At 47.7% G+C, this 20,489-nt stretch overlaps 1 long non-coding RNA gene and 1 pseudogene across 1 annotated transcript; both read right to left on the bottom strand.

Moving 5' to 3' along the window:
• The window catches only part of LOC119856889, a 48,781-nt pseudogene that overhangs the window by 27,942 nt on the left and 350 nt on the right, over nucleotides 1-20,489 (bottom strand).
• On the bottom strand, nucleotides 4,030-6,005 carry LOC122460784. Its single transcript, XR_006282289.1, has 2 exons — nucleotides 5,171-6,005; nucleotides 4,030-4,276 (listed from the first exon to the last, which is right to left on the bottom strand). It is a non-coding gene; the product is annotated as an uncharacterized LOC122460784 (long non-coding RNA).

Below are 20,489 nucleotides of genomic sequence, written 5' to 3' on the forward strand. Positions count from 1 at the left end.
CGCAAAGTAGTGCAAAAAAATGACAAAACCGTGTTCTTCCCCGATAGACACACCCAGGCCAGGCGAACTCCCTCGCCACCTTCCCTGGCCGCAGCCAGCCCGGGAGAGGAGGGAGAAGCAGGCGCTCATAGCGGGAAGCAGCAGCTGGCGCTGCACCTGGGGAGGCGGCGGCGGCTGGGTTGGGTCTCTCTCCCCCGTGGAGTCCTTGGACACAAATCAGACATCAAGAATTGTAACATTCAAAAACCAGCAGGAGAGCACTTCAATCTCCCTGGACACTCAATAACAGACTTAAAAGTGGCAATTCTTCAACAAAAAAACTTCAAAAACAGACTTCAACGGGAAACTGCAGATCTGGAATTAATTTGCAAACTGGACACCACCAAATTAGGCCTGAATGAAGACTGGGAGTGGCTGGGTCACTACAAAACTAATTTCCCTCTGCTGATACTCACACCTTTTTGTCAACTGTATGAAATGGGCCACATTGATTGCATTGGCCTCATTAGCACTGCAAAAGTGATTTTTCCTCCCTTGGTATTCACCCCTTCTTGTCAACTGTTGAGAATAGGCCACTTCCACCTTAATTGAATTGGCTCGTTAGCACTGACCCCCAACTTGGTAAGGCAACTCCCATCTTTTCATATGCTGTGTGTTTATACCTGCTACTGTATTTTCCACTCCATGCATCTGATGAAGTGGATTTTAGCCAACAAAAGCTTATGCCCAAATAAATTTGTTAGTCTCTAAGGTGCCACGAGGACTCCTTGTTGTTTTTGCTGATACAGACTAACATGGCTACCCCTCTGAAACCTCTCGCCCATGGGGTGTTCCCCCCCTTGTGATGCCAGTGGACACGGCTGCTCAGGCAGGAGTGGGGGGCTGGTTGCTGCACATTCAGGTTAGAAGCTCAGCTTTGGATGTCAGTGCTTCACTGCTAGAGCAACAGAGCTAAAGAATGAGCACCTGGGATCTTTCCCTGCTCTCAAGAAACAAACATGAGGTGTCACACCACAAACCTTGCTTCCATTCACAGGTGTGCGTATGGGGTGTGCTCAGGGACACCTTAATGCAGGGGTCAGCAACCTATGGCATGCATGCCAAAGATGGCACGCAAGTCGATTTTTAATGGCATGTTGCTGCCTGCCGGGTCCCAGCTGCCGGCCCCACTCAGCCTGCTGCTGAACCCAGGCCGGCTGCAGGCTGAGTGGGGCCAGCGGCTGGGACTCTGGCAGGCAGCAGTGTGCCATTAAAAATCCTGCCCGATCTTCTCTGCCCCCCCCCCCGTGGGGGCAGGGTGAAGAAGCTTGATCCTGCTGGCTGCTGCTGCAGGACAGGCAAGTTCCCCTTCCCCCACCTCTTCCCGCTGCGTGCTGGGTTCCTGCCCCTCCTCCTCTACCTCCCTGCCACCGATCAGCTGATAGCCCTTGCGGGGAAGGGGGAGAAGCGGAGCCGCAGCGTGCTCGCTACTCCGGGGAGGAGGCAGAGAAGAGGTGGGGATAGGGCCGTGGGGACAGGGGGTGGAATCAGGGCATATCTCCTCCAGCCCCCTGCTGTGAGCCACTCTGGGCAGGGGGCTGGGAGCACACCCACAACCCCAGCCCACCCCCCAACCCTGACTCCTGCACCTCCCTCACACACCCCCAGCCCTCTGCCCTGACCCCTGCACCCTCCACACATCCCAGACCCCTGCCCTGACCCCTACATCCCCACACACACCCCAGTCCTGATCCCTGCACCTCCCCACACACACTCCCAGCCCTCTGCCCTGACCCCTGCACCCCCTCACACACCTCCAGCCCTCTGCCCTGACCCCTGCACCCCCCATGACCCCAGCCCTGACTCCAGCCCCCCCACACATACCAGCCCCCCACACCTCATGCCCTGACTCCTGCACCCTCCTCACATGCCCCAAACCCCCTGCCCTGACTCCTGCACCCCCCACACATACCTAGCCCCCCCACCCTGACTCTTGCACCCCCCACATTCCCACCCCCACCCTGAGCACCGAACAGGAGCTCCTGCACCCCCCCACATTCCCACCTGCACCCCTCACACCAAATCAGAGCTGCCCATGTAAGCACTCCACACCCAAACCTCCTGTCCCAACCCTGAGCCCCCTCCCTCATTCTAGCTCCTGGCTAGACCCTACACCCCAACCGCCAGCTTGCTCCTTCACGCCCAGGCCTGTGCTCGGTTCACTCCCACCCTCAGCTCAGTGCATAGAGAGAGGAAGAGAATGGGCAAGAACCAGGGAGAAGGTAGGTACCCAATCTATGTGGGCAGGGCTGGGATCCCAGACCAGCAGCGGGCTGAGCGGGGCCGGCAGCCGGGACCCTGGTTGGCAGGAGCCAGCAGACAGAACCCCAGACCAGCAGTGGGCTGAGTGGCAGCTGGCTGAGCCGCTCAGCCTGCTGCTGGTCTGGGGTCCCGGCTGCCAGCCCCACTTAGCCCGCTGCCAGTCTGGGCTTCTGACTGCCGGCCCCTTGCCAGCCGGGGTCCTAGCCGCAGGCCCTGCTCAGCCTGCTGCCGGCCTAGGTGAACAGAACCCCAGGCCAGCAATGGCTGAGCGGGCCGGCGGCGTAAGATCAGCATTTTAATTTAATTTTAAATGAAGCTTCTTAAACATTTTGAAAACCTTGTTTACTTTACCTATGACAATAGTTTAGTTATATAATATATAGACTTATAGAGAGAGACTTTCTAAGAAACATTAAAATGTATTACTGGCACATGAAACCTTAAATTAAAGTGAATAAATGAAGACTCGGCACACCACTGCTGAAAGGTTGCTGACCCCTGACATAACTGAAGTATGCTTTATGCTAAATGCCCCATGTGACATATCATTATCTACTAAGTGTGTTCATTCTAGTTGTTTGCATGTATTATTTGTCTGTCTGGAGTTAGGAGAATGAGGTATAAACTTGTAATACCGATGTAGCCATATTAAGTGGAGGCCATTAAGAGTGCTTCAGAAACAATGAACTGTGAATGGCTTCATTTAACTGCAAGCCTTCCTGTGTAGTGTGGGCTAACCCAGGAAGAATGGAGACTGGGGTCTTACAGAGACCTGAGACCCTGTCACATGATACTGAAATCCATCTTGAAGCTGGTACTTTTCCAGATGGGGGTGGGATTTCAAACAAAGATTTCCTGCCTTAGGGACACTCTATATAAGGCAGCGGAAGTAAACAATGGGGGTCTTCAGCTGGCTTAAGAGATGGCCTATCCTCCCCAAAGAGATACCTGAAAGCACCTGGAAACAAAAGCATTGTAACCACATAGGTGGGAGAGAACAGGCTAGACCCAATTCAGAAAAGGCAACTGACTTGAGGAAGACTGTACTTGAAATAAATTCTAGGGTGAGAAGTTAGCATTTGTAACCAGTTTCTTAGAGTATTAAGCTTAGCCTTGCATTTTTTGTTTTATTTTGCTTTGTGATTTACTTTGTTCTGTCTGTTATTACTTGAAACCACTTAAATCCTACTTTTTATATTTAATAAATCACTTTTGTTTATTAATAAACCCAGTGTAAGTAATTGTTACCTGGGGGGAGCAAACAGTCTGTGCACATCTCTCTATCAATGATATAGAGGGCGAATACTAATGAGTTTACCCTGTATAAGCTTTATATAGAGTAAAACAGATTTATCTGGGGTCAGGCTCCCAGAAAGGCTGTACATTGGGTGCTGGGGGCAAGTCCCTTTTAACTGAGAAGCCCCAGGACTGAGTGAATCTCAGTGTCTGAACTGCAGAGAGGTGTGGCCCTAACTCTGGGTCTGTGCTGGAGCTGGAGCGTCTAGCTCAGCAAGACAGAGGTGAGAGATGCCCGTTCTGGCAGAAGGGTTATTCTCAGTGGTATCTCAGCATATCAAGTGGCAGTCTCAAGGGGGTCTCTGTGACCAAACCCATCACACCCCTGTCCCCAGGATTGGATGTTAGTGGCCAAATTACAGCCCCATGTAACTGGTAGATCTTATGGGGAAGTGGGGAGAGAAGGAAACTTATAATGGTTGCTGGCATTAATTAGTACAGGAGCGGAGGAAACTTTAATTAAGTCAGTGCAGGAGAATGTGCAGAGAGGGTAAATCATTCCTTTGTTTCAATTTCACAGCAAAGAAGTAAAAGGAACCTTATTGGAACACCTGCCATAGGTAGTAGCTCAACCTCAATTGTAAACAGGTACAGTGGTGTGTCACAGCATGACTGAGGAAGCTATCTTGGAAGTAGTTGTGGAACCACAGGAAAAGCGGATAATTGATTTGGCAGGAGGCTGGTTGTGGGGAAAAAAAGAGAGAGGGACTGTGAATGAGCAGGTTATTTCAGAAGGATTAAGAAAGCAGGACTGTAAGGCTATGGCAGCTGTGGCACTGCCAGACAATAAGTGGATAGGGGAATTTCCCATGATTTGGGCTAAAAATCCATAGGAATGTGAAGACATGGAAGCCAATTCCTCAGTATTCCTTCCCAGCACAAGCTGTTCCCCACATGAGAAATCTTTACAACAACGATACAAGCCTTGGGAATTAAACAAAAGCTCCATATACCATACCGGCCTCAGTCCTCAGGCCAAGCAGAGTGCATGAACCGCACTATTAAGGAAGCACTCCAGAAGGTACTAAATCACACAGGGAAAGACTGGCCAGATAAACTGCCTCTGATTTTGGCTGCCATCCGCAGCAGTAATAGACTAAAGACAAAAAGAAAAGGAGTACTTGTGGCACCTTAGAGACTAACAAATTTATTAGAGCATAAGCTTTCGTGAGCTACAGCATCCAATGAAGTGAGCTGTAGCTCACGAAAGCTTATGCTCTAATAAATTTGTTAGTCTCTAAGGTGCCACAAGTACTCCTTTTCTTTTTGCGAATACAGACTAACATGGCTGCTACTCTGAAACCTGAGACTAAAGACAAAAATTCAACCCTTCCAAATCCTATTTGGACCGCCAATGCGCCTAATGATTGATCCTAGTTACCTGGTACAGGGTCAAGAAGACAGCTCTAATATAACCCAGCATGATTACTTTCAATGGCTCAAACAGTTACACGAAGATAAAACCACCCTCTAGTATAGGGTTAATCAGGCCATCGAACACATGAACAACAAAATTCAGAAACAAAGGCCCACAAAGGCAACCCTGTGGGAAACAGGGGACCAAGTCCTGTACCTTAAAATGGGAAAAAGAAACCACTCATTGGAATCAAAAGGGATAGGCCCTGCTCCAAAGTGGACCGCCTTAGCCCATTGATATACCATATTGAAAAAGATGGAAAACTGAAACTGGTACATGCTTTTAGGTTTCCCAGACCTATTTGCACCAAATCCACAGTACTATCCGCCTGCTTGTGAATGAGACTATCTTGCAGTTGTGACAAAAAACTCAACTTATTCTTAATTACCTCCAGGTCTACAACATTCATAATTCCTGCTCCAAATCCACCTCCTCCTAATATGGTGTCTACTTCCTGTCGTTTTGCTTGGCCATTGGAGTATTGATGTGGTTTTATGCAGGCCATTATAATAGGAAGGGAATAGAGTGAACATTTGGGTTCCAATTTAGACACATTCAACTGAGTCTAATCCATATCAATTTTTATTTTTACTAATAGTGGGTTTAACAAAACTTTTACTGGATCGCTTTGAGTCACAAACAATTTTGGTTTCTTTATCTTAATTGGGGTACCTCTTTCGAATGCATAGTGTCTGGTCCAGGTTCTGTTCATGTGTCCGGGAACCATAGGTTCAATTTACTACGGGGTATTGGACAGTATCCCACAATCACTGTTAATATTGTTCCTGTCTTAACAGGCTCATCCCACTGGTACAGTAATTGTGGGCAGCTGGAACTCCAGGTGGTAGCCCCATAGGGACCTTCTATTTTAACCCCTATTTCCCAGTGGTTTGGTATTCCTGTGGGGTTTATAAGGTGAATCTTAAGTCCCACTTCCCCTTCCCAGGCATACACATTGGTATTTCCTAAGAGTTTTAAGAGTTGGCTAGTATTTTTATCATACCATTCCATGGGGATTACTGGATCACGGGTAGGAATCCATGATTGGTTGGCGGGGAATGAATTATTCCTTAAATATTGGCTTATAAGGAGGGCTGCAACTTCTCCCATGATTGCTCTAATTATCTGGGCACTAAAAGTTCCCAGAAGCAGGTAAAGCCAGACCTTATACTGGAACCTCATTTTCTGTGGATTAAAATGGTGGAGGTTAAGCAGCGCTTCGTGCTCATGTTTCGGGACGTCCTTTTCTGCAAAGAATTCAAACATTGTTATTTATGTAAACAATCCAGGATGTAATCCAGACACAGAGAGGCAGTGTCACTGCCTGCTCTGTAACCTGGGGTGCCCTGTAATGCTTTGCTACTGTCACTTCCAACCCAGACTCCTCACAAACAGCCTCCAGCATTCCGGCCTTACCCCAAGTGTCTGTGTGTAGCTGCTGCCAGCCAGCCACGCTCCACTCACACTCTGGCTTTCACAGCCTTGGTTATTACTGCAGTGTGACCCCAATACACACAAAGTCCCAGATTTCCCCCCAGAAATGTGTGGCCTGAACTGTCCAGCCCTCTCCTGGACAGTCCTATTAGAATAGGTCCATTGCCCCTCTAAGGGGATCAGTATACAGACATTTTTCCCACCCCAAATGGAGTTACCCACACAATTCACTTCATTTCAGTTAAAGAAGAAAACAAATTTATTTAATCACAATGGTAGATTTCAAGTGAGTACAAGTGATGAGGCATCAAAGTTAGAAATGGTTTCAAGAAAAAGAGATAAAAACACTTCCTAGTACTAAACTGAACAAACTAGACATGGTGCAAAGTGAAGTCCTTTACCACAGGTTTCCAATAGCATTATTGATGAAGTTTTCAGTTCAGGATCAGTTCCTGAGGTCCAAGGGCTGCTTTTGTTTCTTTTTTTTTTTTTTTTTTTGGTCCTCTTAGGTGATAAGGAGAGATGAACAGGGAGAAATAACAAGAGGTGTTTTTGTCCCTCTCTTTTATAGTTCAATCACCCTTTGAAATGCAGAATTTTCTCAAAGCAACCCCTAGATAAAGTTCTCAGCTGAGTGGGGAGACATGAACTTTGGTGGGGAAGAAGTTTCATGCTGTCGTTTGCTAAAATGCAGATCAGTTTGCTCCTGATTGCCTTCCTTTCCAAAGAATGGCTACTTTATAGGTGATGGCTCATCAGCTCTGAGGACACCTTGGCTAGAGGCGTTAACTTCTTCGTTTCTGAAAAACAGTTTTACCCACTCCCAAGACGTGTCTGGTAAACACACTTCAGTTGCAATTTCAACTTATGTTCATAAGTTTTTATACAAAGTTGCTGCATACATTTCACTATGATAATACTGGCCAGTAAGTTATTAGTTTTCAAATGGTACCTACCTTATAAGGCATAATTTGTACAAAGATTATTATAGTAGTGTGTAGGGTTTGAATACAGCGGTGTATTCCGTCCCAGAGACCTCTTGAGACTTTGGAAAACTCCAGTTTTCCCGTGTAAAACACTTTGTGTTGTCCCAGTTGGTGTTAGACCTGTGGGGTCATGGAGTGAACCTCAGCTCCAGTCAGTAACCTACCTCCACAAGCTACTTTCCATGGGCTCCCTGCCCTGTGCTCCTTTGGCCAGCTTTGCATGACTCCATGCTCCTTCCATCAGCACTCTTAGCTGTGTGCAGAAATTAGGGATGTAAAAGGTAAAGTAGTTAACCGGTAAGCATAGTCTTACCTGTTAACCACCTTAACTGTTAACCCCTGCGCCAGCTGGAATGGGCCCAGCTGTGCCGCCCAGCTGCAGCAGGCCCAGACACGGCACCCGGCCGGAGCAGCGCTGCCCAGCTGGAGCAAACCCAGCCGGAACAGCATCACCCAGACAGACCAGGCCCCAGCCCCAGTCAGATGGGCCCCAGCTGCTTAAATGGTTAATTGTTTAAATGACATATTTTACTTGTTTAAACGGTTAACTTTTAAAATAGTATTTACATCCCTTGCAGAAATTTCCATCTAGATGTGCGAACAATCTCTATGGAACGTCTCTTTCCACTCCTGAATGGCTCCGTCCTTGGAGAGTAATTCATCAGAGACACATATACAGGGATCTGACTCATTTGCGTAGTCTGTGGGCGTGGCTAACCGGAGAGAACAGTTGAGGAAAGAACCCAAACAGCTCTACGCACTTCTGTGCCAGGGCTTGATTTTTTTACATATCAATGATGTCACTTCATATGTGATACTCATGGAGGAATTCTGAGCCACCTGCGAAAGCACAAAATTCATGTGCTCCACGTATTATTTTTCACCTCAGAATAATTGATTTTGATGGAGCAGCGCTGCAATTACACCTTTTTCCCCCTCTGGGGGCTGCTGTGGCACCAGAAGAGAGGGCAGCCAGCCACAGAGGGAGGGGATCAGAAGATACTTCACAGTTCTCCGCCCATGGGATCAGGTGTGGAGGCAAGGAATATGGGGGAGATGGACAAAATGGGGCATATAGGGGTCCTTGGGAGGGTCACAGGAGCTAGTGAGGTAACATTGAGCCAGGGGTGGAATGCAAGTAGGGATGCAAGGACACATGGGGGTGAAAGGGGGGCAGGAATACAGGGGGATGCAGGGACACATGGGGACAGAGGGCACATGTGCCTTACTCAATGGGAGAGGCCAAGGGTGAGCCAGGGTTTCATATGGGAGGCTCCCCAAGTCTATCAATCACTCTTCCCCCCCCCCCCCCACAACCCCCTCTTGCATACGTCTCCCACCAACATTCAACAATTCTTTCAAACTTCACTCCAGGCTCCTTCCCAGCAATTAATTCCCTCTCCCTCAGCTTCTCCATTACCCCTGGCTCCCCCAAGCCTTTGCATTGCTTCTGAGGGATGCGGGAAATACATTTCTATATTGTAGTTTAAATGAATTATTACTCAAAGTTCTATGTTAAAATCACTAGTAAGGAATCTATTTGTGAAAATCACTCCCTGAATATTTTTTGTTTGTAGTGTTACAAACATAGTTGCTGATAATTTATTTCAAACTACCTATCAAAATAACAAACTAATGTGATTATATTGTGTTATTTTGACAAATAAAATATGCAGAATTTTAAAATATGGTGTGCAGAATTTTTATTTGGCATAGAATTCCCCAAGGAGTAATGCAAAACTCTGTGTGCACCCACCAGTCACACAGTTCGTCAGGCCTCGTGGTTAGTTAGGCCTTAGGACATTTGGACTGGTTTATCTTAAAGAATTACACTTTGTATTGGTTTCTCCACACAACATCCGAATGCAGCAGCTTCTTTAATAGCAAAGAAACAACTAGTTAGACCTTTGCTACACATTAGGCACGTAGTTTTTCTTCATCACATTTCTATTTAGAATAGATGGTTTGAGCAGTTCCTGAGTCTTCTTTCAATCTGACACACTGTGCTGTCCCACCTTCCCCCACCCCCCTGGACCAATCCATGCTGAGACAGGACAGCAAATCCCACCTCTAGATGTCACCTAAGAGTCACCCCCTGGCTGAAATCAAGGTAGCTGTGGGGGAGGGATGCAGGGGGAAGGAGGGGGATTGTCCTGGCTGCCTGACAGCTATATGTGTTGGGGGGAGTTTGACAGAAAGAGAGACCTGGCTGGCTCCCACCAATATGGAGGGGGTCCCTAATGGAGAAGGTTGTGACCATCTGCTCTAAAATCCCCTCACCTGTCTCCTCTTCCCCACACTGCTCAGCCAAGTCCCATTCTCCACCCCACAGTCTCAGCTGGGCATCATGGGGACAGGACCGCTCCCTAGTCTGATTCTGCTGGCATTGTGCCAGGCCTGCCAGCTGCCAGAAGCCCCTTGGGCCCTGGTGGTGGCAGAAGGGCGAGTCAACTGGTGCCAGGTGAGGTTGCCCAAGTGAGCAAAGCATTTGCCAGTCAGCACACCTGTACAACTGCTCCCCGCTGTGAATGCGTTGGTGTATTCTCAGGTATTAGCTCTGTGCAAAGTTCTTTCTGCAGACAGGGTACTGGAATGGCTGTTCCCCAGTGTGTGCGCGCTGATGTATTCAGAGGTTTGAGCTGTGTGCAAAGCCCTTGCTGCAGACAGCACAGTGGTCCGGCTGCTCTCCGGTGTGCATGCACTGAAGCTGGGTCAACTTGTTGGCGTTGCTGAACCTCTTACCACGGTTGGCACAGCGGTACAGCTGTTCCCCAGTGTGTGTGTGCGCTGATGTCTGGTCAGCGTACTGGCATTGCTGAAGCTTTTCTTGCAATCGTCACAGTGGTAGGGCCGCTCCCCTGTGTGCGTGCGCTGGTGTATTCTCAGGGTTGAGCTCTGTGCAAAACCCTTGCCGCAGTCGGTGCAACGGTGCGGTCGTTCCCCGGTGTGTGTGCGCTGGTGTGTTCTCAGGCTTGAGCTCTGGGCAAAGCCCTTGCCGCAGTTGGTACAGTTGTATGGCTGTTCCCCAGTGTGCGTACGCTGGTGTCTTTGCAGGTGTGCAAACTGTGCAAAGCCCTTGCCACAGTCAGCACAGTGATATGGCCGCTCCCCGGTGTGTGTGCGCTGGTGTATTCTCAGCTTTGAACTCTCTGCAAAGGTCTTGCCACAGTCAGTGCAGCGATATGGCCGCTCCCCAGTGTGTGCGCGCTGGTGTATTCTCAGCTTTGAGCTCTCCGCAAAGCTCTTGCCACAGTCACTGCACTGGTAAGGCTGCTCCCCGGTGTGCGTGCGCTGATGTTTTCTCAGAGTTGAGCTATGTGCAAAGCCCTTTCCACAGTCAGTACAGCGATATGGCCGCTCCCCAGTGTGCATGCGCTGGTGTATTCTCAGTGTTGAGCTCTCTGCAAAGGTCTTGCCGCAGTCAGCGCAGCAGTACGGCCGCTCCCCGGTGTGTGCGCACTGATGTGTTCTCAGACTTGAGCTCTGGGCAAAGCCCTTGCCGCAGATGGTACAGTTGTATGGCAGTTCCCCAGTGTGCGTGCGCTGGTGTCTTTTCAGGTGTGCAAACTGCGCAAACCCCTTTCCGCAGTCAGCACAGCGGTGCGGCCGCTCCCCAGTGTGTGTGCGCTGATGTATTCTCAGATGAGAGCTCTCTGCAAAGCTCTTGCCACAGTGTGTGCAGCGATATGGCCGTTCCCCGGTGTGCCTGCGCTGATGTGTTCTCAGGGCTGAGCTCTTTGCAAAGCTCTTGCCGCAGTCAGTGCAGCAGTACGGCCGCTCCCCAGTGTGCGTGCGCCGGTGCTGTGTCAGTGCAAAGGGGTTCCTGAACCTCTTGTTGCAGTCGATGCACTGATAGGGACATTGGCCCATGGGGAGTCTCTGGTGTGTAGTCAGATTTGGTCTCTGGTTGAGATTACCCTGGGGATGGACTGCATCCTGTGCATGGATCCCTCTGTGGGATGTGGGATCCTGTGTTCCTACCGTGCTCTCCCCACATTCAGACTGTGTCCGCGTTCCTCCCGGGATCCCATGCCCTGCTGGAGAGAGCAGAGGCAATCCTGGCGTTAGCTCACGCTTAGGGCTGCAGGTTTGTCAAGGATGGAAGATGTCACAGCTGGAGCGATTACCCCATTTGTCTGTGACTGTTTTTGGGATGGGCATCTCACCCTCCTGTCTGGGCATTGAGACCTGGCCTGCGGGGTTACAAGTTTCACTCAGATTTGCCCACGGTCATGATAGTGAGGGAGGCAGGTCAAATTTCAGTGAATGGCCTTGACACTCATATGTTCAACAGCCCAGGGGTTCTCAACCTTTTTCTTTCTGAGACCCCCCACAACATGCTATAAAAACACCATAGCCCACCTATGCCACAATAATTGGTTTTCTGCATATAAAAGCCGGGAATGGCGTTAGGCGGTAGCATGGGTGCCCTGCTTGCTACAGGGAGGCCCAAGAAGCTACATGGCTCAGGCTTCAGCTTCAGCCCTGAGTGGCAAGGCTCGGGGACCTGGGCTTCAGCCACATTTGGGGGGCCTTTGGCTTTCGGACCTGGGCCCCCGCAAGCCTAATGCTGGCCCTGCTTGGAGGCCCCCCCTGAAACCTGCTCAAGGCCCCTCTAGGGGCCACCAGAGCCCTGGTTGAGAACCACTGCTGTACCCCCCACCAACCGCTCTGCACCAGGCTGGAGTTAGGGTTGCAGTGCTGGGAGAAGAGTGCTTCTTTGGGCAGCAAGTTTCCCCTGGGCAGGGCAAGGAGGGGGGCAGGTGTTGTAAATGGGAGGGGTGGGGGTAGTACACCCAGCCAGGCAGTCAGTTAGCTATAAAAATCCTTAGTAGGGGTTCCCTTTGCTTTACCTGTAAAGGGTTAAGGAGTCTCACTGCTATGCTTAGGTAAGAGGAAGTGAGTGGGCACCTGGGCAAAAGAGCCAATGGGAAGGCTAGAACTTTTTAAAATAGAGAAAAAACTTCCCTTTTGTCTCTGTTGTTCTCTCGGCTGGAGAGACAGGGCAGCAGCTGTGCTGTAAGAAGCTTGGGACCAGGTATGAAAATCATCAATATCTATATCTAGACTTTCTCATTTGGAACTACAGCTACGTAAGTAGAACAGGAATGTTTAGTTAGATGTGATCAGGTTTCTCTCTTTATTTTGGGCTTGTGGATTCGTCTGTGCTAACACAGGTGCTTTTGTTTTGTTTTTGTAACCTAGACCCCAAGAAAGCCATTCCTGGTGTTTAATCCTTGCAGTTGCTTTTTTATTTAATATCTAACAGCAGCCTAATTTTCCAGATGTGTTTTCTTGCTTTTTTTCTTTCAATAAAACTTACTTTTTTTTAAATTTAATTAAAAAAAAAAATTTAATTTAATTTAATTAGTGAGTTCTAAAATACCTAACGTCTCCTGGAGTAATTATCCCTATGGTAACTTTAAAAAAAATATATCTAGGTTTTTTGTTTCTACTGGTGGCGCACATACCTCGGTGCACATAACAAAATTTATTCTGTAGATGGTTGGAAAAAAATGAGAAGGAACATTGCTCACAGCCCCAGTGCCCTTTCCATTAAACAGCTGGGGAAGCCGAGGCATGGTGGAGTTGTAGCGACTCTTCAAATAAGAGTCGTACAAGAAACGGAAAGCAGGTCAAATTACAAAAATAAGTATTAAAAAACAACACAAGCATGTAGGGGGAAAATTAGAAAGGCAAAAAGCAAAACTAAACTAGTATTATGGGTGGGGAAGCGTTTTACAAATACACGGGAAAGCAGAGGAAAACAAGGACAGGCCAGGCCCACTACTGTGTCCACTTCTGGGCCCCACACTTGAAGTATGTGGACAAATTGGGGAGGGTCAGAGGAGAACAACAATACTGATTAAATGTCTCGAAAACATGACTTATGAAGTAAGTGAAAAAACTTATAAAGGTAACCTATAAAGGTAGCCAGGCCAGTCAGGCAGCGGCACAGACAGCTGCAGTGGTACTGAGCTGTAAACAGGGGAGTTTGAGTGGGAATTTGTATTGCGGTGCTTGTTTGGGGTTTGTTTTTGCAGTGGGGGGTGGTGTTTTGGTGCAGTTTGTGTTTCCCAGATTAACGGGATTTAGGTGGGAAGGCTATGACAGCTACAGAGGCAGCAGTAGGAGTGACCCATGTAATGGAAGACAAAATGAAGATGACTGATGTGGAAGCTGCAGTATGTACATGATCCTGGAGGGAGTACCTGGTAAGAGTTTTTTCTGCATGAAATGCCGTCTGATAGAGCTGATGGAGGAAAAGATCCGAGGCTTGGAGATGCAGGTGGAAAGTCTGGTTGAGTTTAGGAAGGGGTTTGAGCAGATTATGGAGCAAAGACATGAGGTATCTGAAAGGAAAAACTCAGACTTGCAGATGGAAGCAGGACTGAGGAATTCTGAGGGGAGACTGAGTGAGGAAAGTGGTCAGTGGAAGCATGTGATTAAAAGAACCAGGGAGAGGAAAAGACGGGCTAGTGAAGGAGAAAGAGTTCAAGAACAGGTTTGCAGAGCTGGAAAATCAAGAAGGGTCTCAGCAGGTAGTCACTGAAGGTGGAAAGGCAAGGAAGAAGAGAAGAGCGGCTAGTCCTATAGGAAAAGGGGAAGAGTCAATGGAGACTATACCAAATGTGAGCCCCAGAAGGATACAGGATGGATTGAAGAGGATTACAAGGGAGAATAGGAATGGAAAGAACTTGCAGCCAGAGGGAACAGTGGATAGACTGGAGAATAGCACCGTCACCAGGAAAAGGCAGGTCTATGTGATCACGGACTCTTTACTGAGAAGAACAGACAGACCTGTAACCAGAGCTGATCCAGAGAATAGGAGGGCATGGTGTCTTCCAGGTGCTAAGATACAAGATGTAGACCTGAGGTTGAAAAGGATCCTAAAGGGAGCAGGAAAGAATCCCCTAATTATCCTTCATGTGGGAACAAATGATACAGCTAGATTCTCGCTGGAAAGTATTAAGGGAGACTATGCTAGGCTGGGGAAGACGCTTAAGGAAATTGAGGCTCAGGTAATCTTTAGCGGGATTCTGCCAGTTCCTAGAGAAGGGCAACAAAGGTGTGACAAGATTATGACTATCAACTGATGGCTTAGGCAGTGGTGCTATAAGGAGGGCTTTGGGATGTATGGCCACTGGGAGGCATACATAGACAGAGGACATTTCTCTCGGGATGGACTTCATCTGAATAGGGAAGGAAATAGACTTCTAGGATGGAGGCTCGCACAACTGATAAAGAGAGCTTTAAACTGGGAATTTGCGGGAGATGGTTGGGAGATGTCCAGCTAATCTCCACGCCGGATTTTAGCATTGAGAGAGAAGAAAACAAAGTAAGAAAGGATACAGCCGTGGGTAGGAGAATGTTTATAAGGAGGAAGGACAGTGTGGATACCAGTCTAATAGGTTATACTGGCTGTAGAATGACCATGCCTAATAGGGTACAGAATGTGAGCGAGGCCAAACAGCAAAAATTAAGATGTTTGTACATCAATGCGAGGAGTCTAGGTAACAAAATGGAGGAACTAGAGCTACTGGTGCAGGAAGTGAAACCAGATATTATAGGGATAACAGAAACATGGTGGAATAGTAGTCATGACTGGACTACAGGTATTGAAGGGTATGTGCTGTTTAGGAAAGACAGAAACAAAGGTAAAGGTGGTGGAGTAGCATTGTACATCAATGATGAGGTAGAATGTAAAGAAATAAGAAGCGATGGAATGCATAAGATAGAGTCTGTCTGGGCAAAAATTACACTGGGGAAGAAAACTATTAGAGCCTCCCCTGGGATAGTGCTTGGGGTGTGCTATAGACCGCTGGGATCTAATTTGGATATGGATAGAGCCCTTTTTAATATTTTTAATAAAGTAAATACTAATGAAAACTGCATGATCATGGGAGACTTTAACTTCCCAGATATAGACTGGAGGATGAGTGCTAGTAATAACAATAGGGCTCAGATTTTCCTAGATGCGATAGCTGATGGATTCCTTCATCAAGTAGTTGCTGAACCGACTAGAGGGGATGCCATTTTAGATTTGGTTTTGGTGAGTAGTGAGGACCTCATAGAAGAAATGGTTGTAGGGGATAATCTTGGCTCAAGTGATCATGAGCTAATTCAGTTCAAACTGAACGGAAGGATTAATAAAAATAAATCTGCAACTAGGGTTTTTGATTTCAAAAGGGCTGACTTTCAAAAAATTAAGGAAATTAGTTAGGGAAGTGGATTGGACTGAAGAACTTTTGGATCTAAAGGTAGAGGAGGCCTGGGATTACTTTAAATCAAAGCTGCAGAAGCTATTGGAAGCCTGCATCCCAAGAAAGGGGAAAAAATCCATAGGCAGGAGTTGTAGACCAAGCTGGATGAGCAAGCATCTCAGAGAGGTGATTAAGAAGAAGCAGAAAGCATACAGGGAGTGGAAGATGGGAGGGATCAGCAAGGAAAGCTACCTTATTGAGGTCAGAACATGTAGGGATAAAGTGAGACAGGCTAAAAGTCAAATAGAGTTGGATCATGCAAAGGGAATTAAAACCAATAGTAAAACGTTCTATAGCCATATAAATAAGAAGAAAACAAAGAAAGAAGAAGTGGGACTGCTGAACACTGAGGATGAGTGGAGGTCAAGGATAATCTAGGCATGGCCCAATATCTAACAAATACTTTGCCTGTCTTTAGTAAGGCTAAAGAGGATCTTAGGGATAATGGTAGTATGACAAATGGGAATGAGGATATGGAGGTAGATATTACCATAACTGAGGTAGAAGCGAAACTCAAACAGCTTAATGGGACTAAATCGGGGGGCCCAGATAATCTTCATCCAAGCATATTAAAAGAATTGGCACCCGAAATTGCAAGCCCATTAGCAAGAATTTTTAATGAATCTGTAAACTCAGGGGTTGTGCCGTATGATTGGAGAATTGCTAACATAGTTCCTATTTTTCTCTTTCTTAAAAAAAGGGATCCGGGTGACTACAGGCCTGTTAGTTTGACATCTGTAGTATGCAAGGTCCTGGAAAAAATTTTGAAGGAGAAAGTAGTTAAGGACATTGAAGTCAATGGTAAATGGGACAAAATACAACATGGTTTTACAAAAAATAGATCGTGCCAAACCAACCTGATCTCCTTTTTTGAAAAGGTAACAGATTTTTTAGATAAAGGAAATGCAGTGGATCTAATTTACCTAGATTTCAGTAAGGCATTTGATACATTGCCACATGGGGAATTATTAGTTAAATTGGAAAAGATGGGGATCAATATGAAAATTGAAAGGTGGATAAGGAATTGGTTAAAGGAGAGACAACAACAGGTCCTACTGAAAGGTGAACTATCAGGCTGGAGGGAGGTTACCAGTGGAGTTCTTCAAGGATCAGTTTTGGGACCAATCTGATTTAATCTTTTTATTACTGACCTCAGCACAAAAAGTGGGAGTGTGCTAATAAAGTTTGCGGATGATACAAAGCTGGGAGGTATTGCCAATTTAGAGAAGGACCGGGATATCATACAGGAGGATCTAGAGGACCTTGTAAACTGGAGTAATAGTAATAGGATGAAATTTAATAGTGAGAAGTGTAAGGTTATGCATTTAGGGATTAACAAGAATTTTAGTTATAAACTAGGGATGCATCAATTAGAAGTAACGGAGGAGGAGAAGAACCTTGGAGTATTGGTTGATCATAGGATGACTATGAGCCGCCAATGTGATATGGCCATGAAAAAAGCTAATGCGGTCTTGGGATGCATCAGGAGAGGTATTTCCAGTAGAGATAAGGAGGTTTTAGTACTGTTATACAAGGCACTAGTGAGACCTCACCTGAAATACTGTGTGCAGTTCTGGTCTCCCATGTTTAAAAAGGATGAATTCAAACAGGAGCAGGTACAGAGAAGGGCTACTAGGATGATCCGAGAAATGGAAAACTTGTCTTATGAAAGGAGACTCAAGGAGCTTGGCTTGTTTAGCCTAACCAAAAGAAGGTTGACGGGAGATATGATTGCTCTCTATAAATATATCAGAGGGATAAATACAGGAGAGGGAGAGGAATTATTTAAGTTCAGTACCAACTTGGACACAAGAACAAATGGATATAAACTGGTCATTGGGAAGTTTAGATTTGAAATTAGACGAAGGTTTCTAACCATCAGAGGAGTAAAGTTTTGGAATAGCCTTCCAAGGGAAGCAGTGGGGGCAAAAGATCTATCTGGCTTTAAGATTAAACTCGCTAAGTTTGTGGAGGAGATGGTATGATGGGATAACATGATTTTGGTAATTAATTGATCTTTAAATATTCATGGTAAATAGGCCTAATGGCCTGTGATGGAATGTTAGATGGGATGGGATCTGAGTTACTACAGAGAATTCTTTCCTGGGTATCTGGATGGTGAATCTTGCCCATATTCTCAGGGTTTAGCTGATCGCCATATTTGGGGTCGGGAAGGAATTTTCCTCCAGGGCAGATTGGAAGAGGCCCTGGAGGTTTTTCGCCTTCCTCTGTAGCATGGGACACGGGTCACTTGCTGGAGGATTCTCTGCTCCTTGAAGTCTTTAAACCATGATTTGAGGACTTCAATAGCTCAGACATAGGTGAGAGGTTTTTCGCAGGAGTGGGTGGGCGAGATTCTGTGGCCTGCGTCGTGCAGGAGGTCGGACTAGATGATCATAATGGTCCCTTCTGACCTTAATATCTATGAATCTAAACTGGGTTTGTTTAGTCTGGGGAAGAGAAGGTGGGGGAGGGGGGACAGGGGAGAACCCCGATAACGGTCCTCATGGACATAAAAGGTTGTTACAAAGTGGAAGGTGATAAATTGTTCTCTTTATTGACTGAGAATAGGTCAAGCTTTTATGGGCTTCAATTGCAGCAAGGGAGATAGAGGTTAGATATTAGGACAAACTTCCAGTCTCTGAGGATAGTTAAGCACTGGAACAAGATTATCTTGGCAGGTTGCGGAATCCCCACCATGGGAGGTTTCTAAGAACAGGCTAGACAGACACCTGTCAGGGATGGACTAGGTAATACTTAGAAATCATCTCTGAGACAGGATTAAGATTCATAGATATCAAGACCAGAAAGGCCGATTGTGCCCATCCAGCCTGGCTTCCTGCCTATCCCAGCCAGAGAAGCTCCCCCAGTCATTCCTGACTCTGGCCCAGTAACTGCTGGTGGAACAAGGGTGAAGCTTTGAGAGAGAGCCACCCCATCTCCACTGACAGACTACCAGTGAGGGAGAATCCATCGCTTCCTAAAGGGAGCTCTCCCAATGGTTTATTCCCCCTCCAGATAAACACTGGCCCCTAATTCCCAGGTTCAATTTGTCTCTCTTCAGCTCCCAGCCTGTGAATCTCGCTCTGCCTTTGCCTTCTACATCAAGGAGTTCTCCACTAGCAGGTGTGTAGATCAGAAAGGACTGGATTATTATGACTCACCTGAGGAGGGGCTCTCAGGCCCAGAGTGTACCCTGGAGCCCACAGCATCCCGGATCCAGAGCTCTGCCTCCCCTAGCTCGATCCGGTGGATTAAGTCTGGTTTGGAACCTGAAGAGCCTGTTTAGGAGGGAAGTTTTATTACTAAATTTTTGGGGGCAGGGAGTCGTTTACGCAGCACCTGGCACAACAGGACACCAATCTCACAGGCTGCTTCAGAGGAAAGCGCAAGAGATCCAAAGCAGGAGAATAAAGAAATAAACCTTCTTCCGGTCTCCCACCAGGCAAGTTCAGTTCATACTCTGAATCGGCAACATCTACAACCCTTCTCACTTTGCAATGGGGGCTGAGTTTAAAGCCTTGCTGGGGTAACTTTAGATGTTCCATAGAAATATCCCAGTCTGCTAACACCTTGGCCTCTATGTCATCTTGTGGCACTACGTTTCATAGGACAACTGTGTGACATGGATTTCTTTTAACCCACAAAAAGACCAGCGAACACCCATTAGTTTCAGATTAAGAGACAGGGCGAATAGAAAATCTGCAACCACCTTCTTTCTGATCATTATTTCACTTACCCAACTGTCTCTTGAAACATGGATCATGGGGAAGACTTTGGAAGAAGGGAACTTTGCTCCATGCCAACTTATAGTTCTTGAAACGTTTCAGGCATGTCATTAAGGCAAATTGGCCACAACGTGTCATGGCAGGTGTCACCCGGTGTCACTCTTACACAGTCATTCCAGTTCTTTTGCATTGTTCAACTGCACAGTTGTTAAATTTACTATGTTCATTCTTTTGGGGGAGGTGGGGAGCTGTTGCAGCAGCAGTGTTTTTCCCCTGCCTTATTTGTCTGACTAGAGTCAGCCCCTGAGGCAGAGTTGCTACCCTCAGCCTCCGGCTGGGATTCCTGGAAGAGATTGTTGCTCATGGGCTGTTTGCTACCATCAGGGATGTGCCACGACTGAGGCAGGTAATGCAAATAAACCAGTTACCCTAAGATTAGCCCCAGGCTCTGTAGCCCTAAGTTCTCCTCCAACAGCGAGCTGACCTGAAAGGGGCCGGCATTTGCCATCACTCAGTGAAGGGTGCCACATGGCAGCCAAAGGCTCGAGGGAGCCCAGATGTTTTACAGGTGTGAATAAATGCAGGGAAATTGGTCCTTACCCAGGGAAACAAGGGCCCGGTAATTCCTCAGCATCTGGTCCCGGTACAGCTGCTTCTCTGGCCGGGATAAGAGCTCCCACTCCTCCCGGGTGAAATACAGAGCCACGTCCTCAAACGCCACCCGGAGCTGCTGGCACAAGCGTTACACACTCAGCCCCTTCCGCCCCAGCCCCAGCCCCAGCCCCAGCCCCAGCCCGGGGGCTCAGCAGGGGACGCGGTTTCTAGGGGAGCGACTCCCAGGAAGCCCCAGCCCAGCAGCTGTGAGCCAGGGAGACCCCCCCGCACAGCCCCCCCGGGACTCGGGCCCTGCTGGCCGGGGACAGGAGTCGCCCTCGGCTCCCCACGGGGCTCTGGGGCGGGGCGCTGGGAAGGGCCCGAGTCCCGGGGCAGGGAACAGGCCCCGCCCCCCGCCCGGAGGCCCCGCCCCCGCCTGCTGCTCAGCCCCGCCCCCGCCCCGGGCGCC

Source organism: Dermochelys coriacea, chromosome 6 (assembly GCF_009764565.3).
Source record: "Dermochelys coriacea isolate rDerCor1 chromosome 6, rDerCor1.pri.v4, whole genome shotgun sequence".
In the NCBI taxonomy this organism is placed as follows: domain Eukaryota; kingdom Metazoa; phylum Chordata; order Testudines; family Dermochelyidae; genus Dermochelys; species Dermochelys coriacea.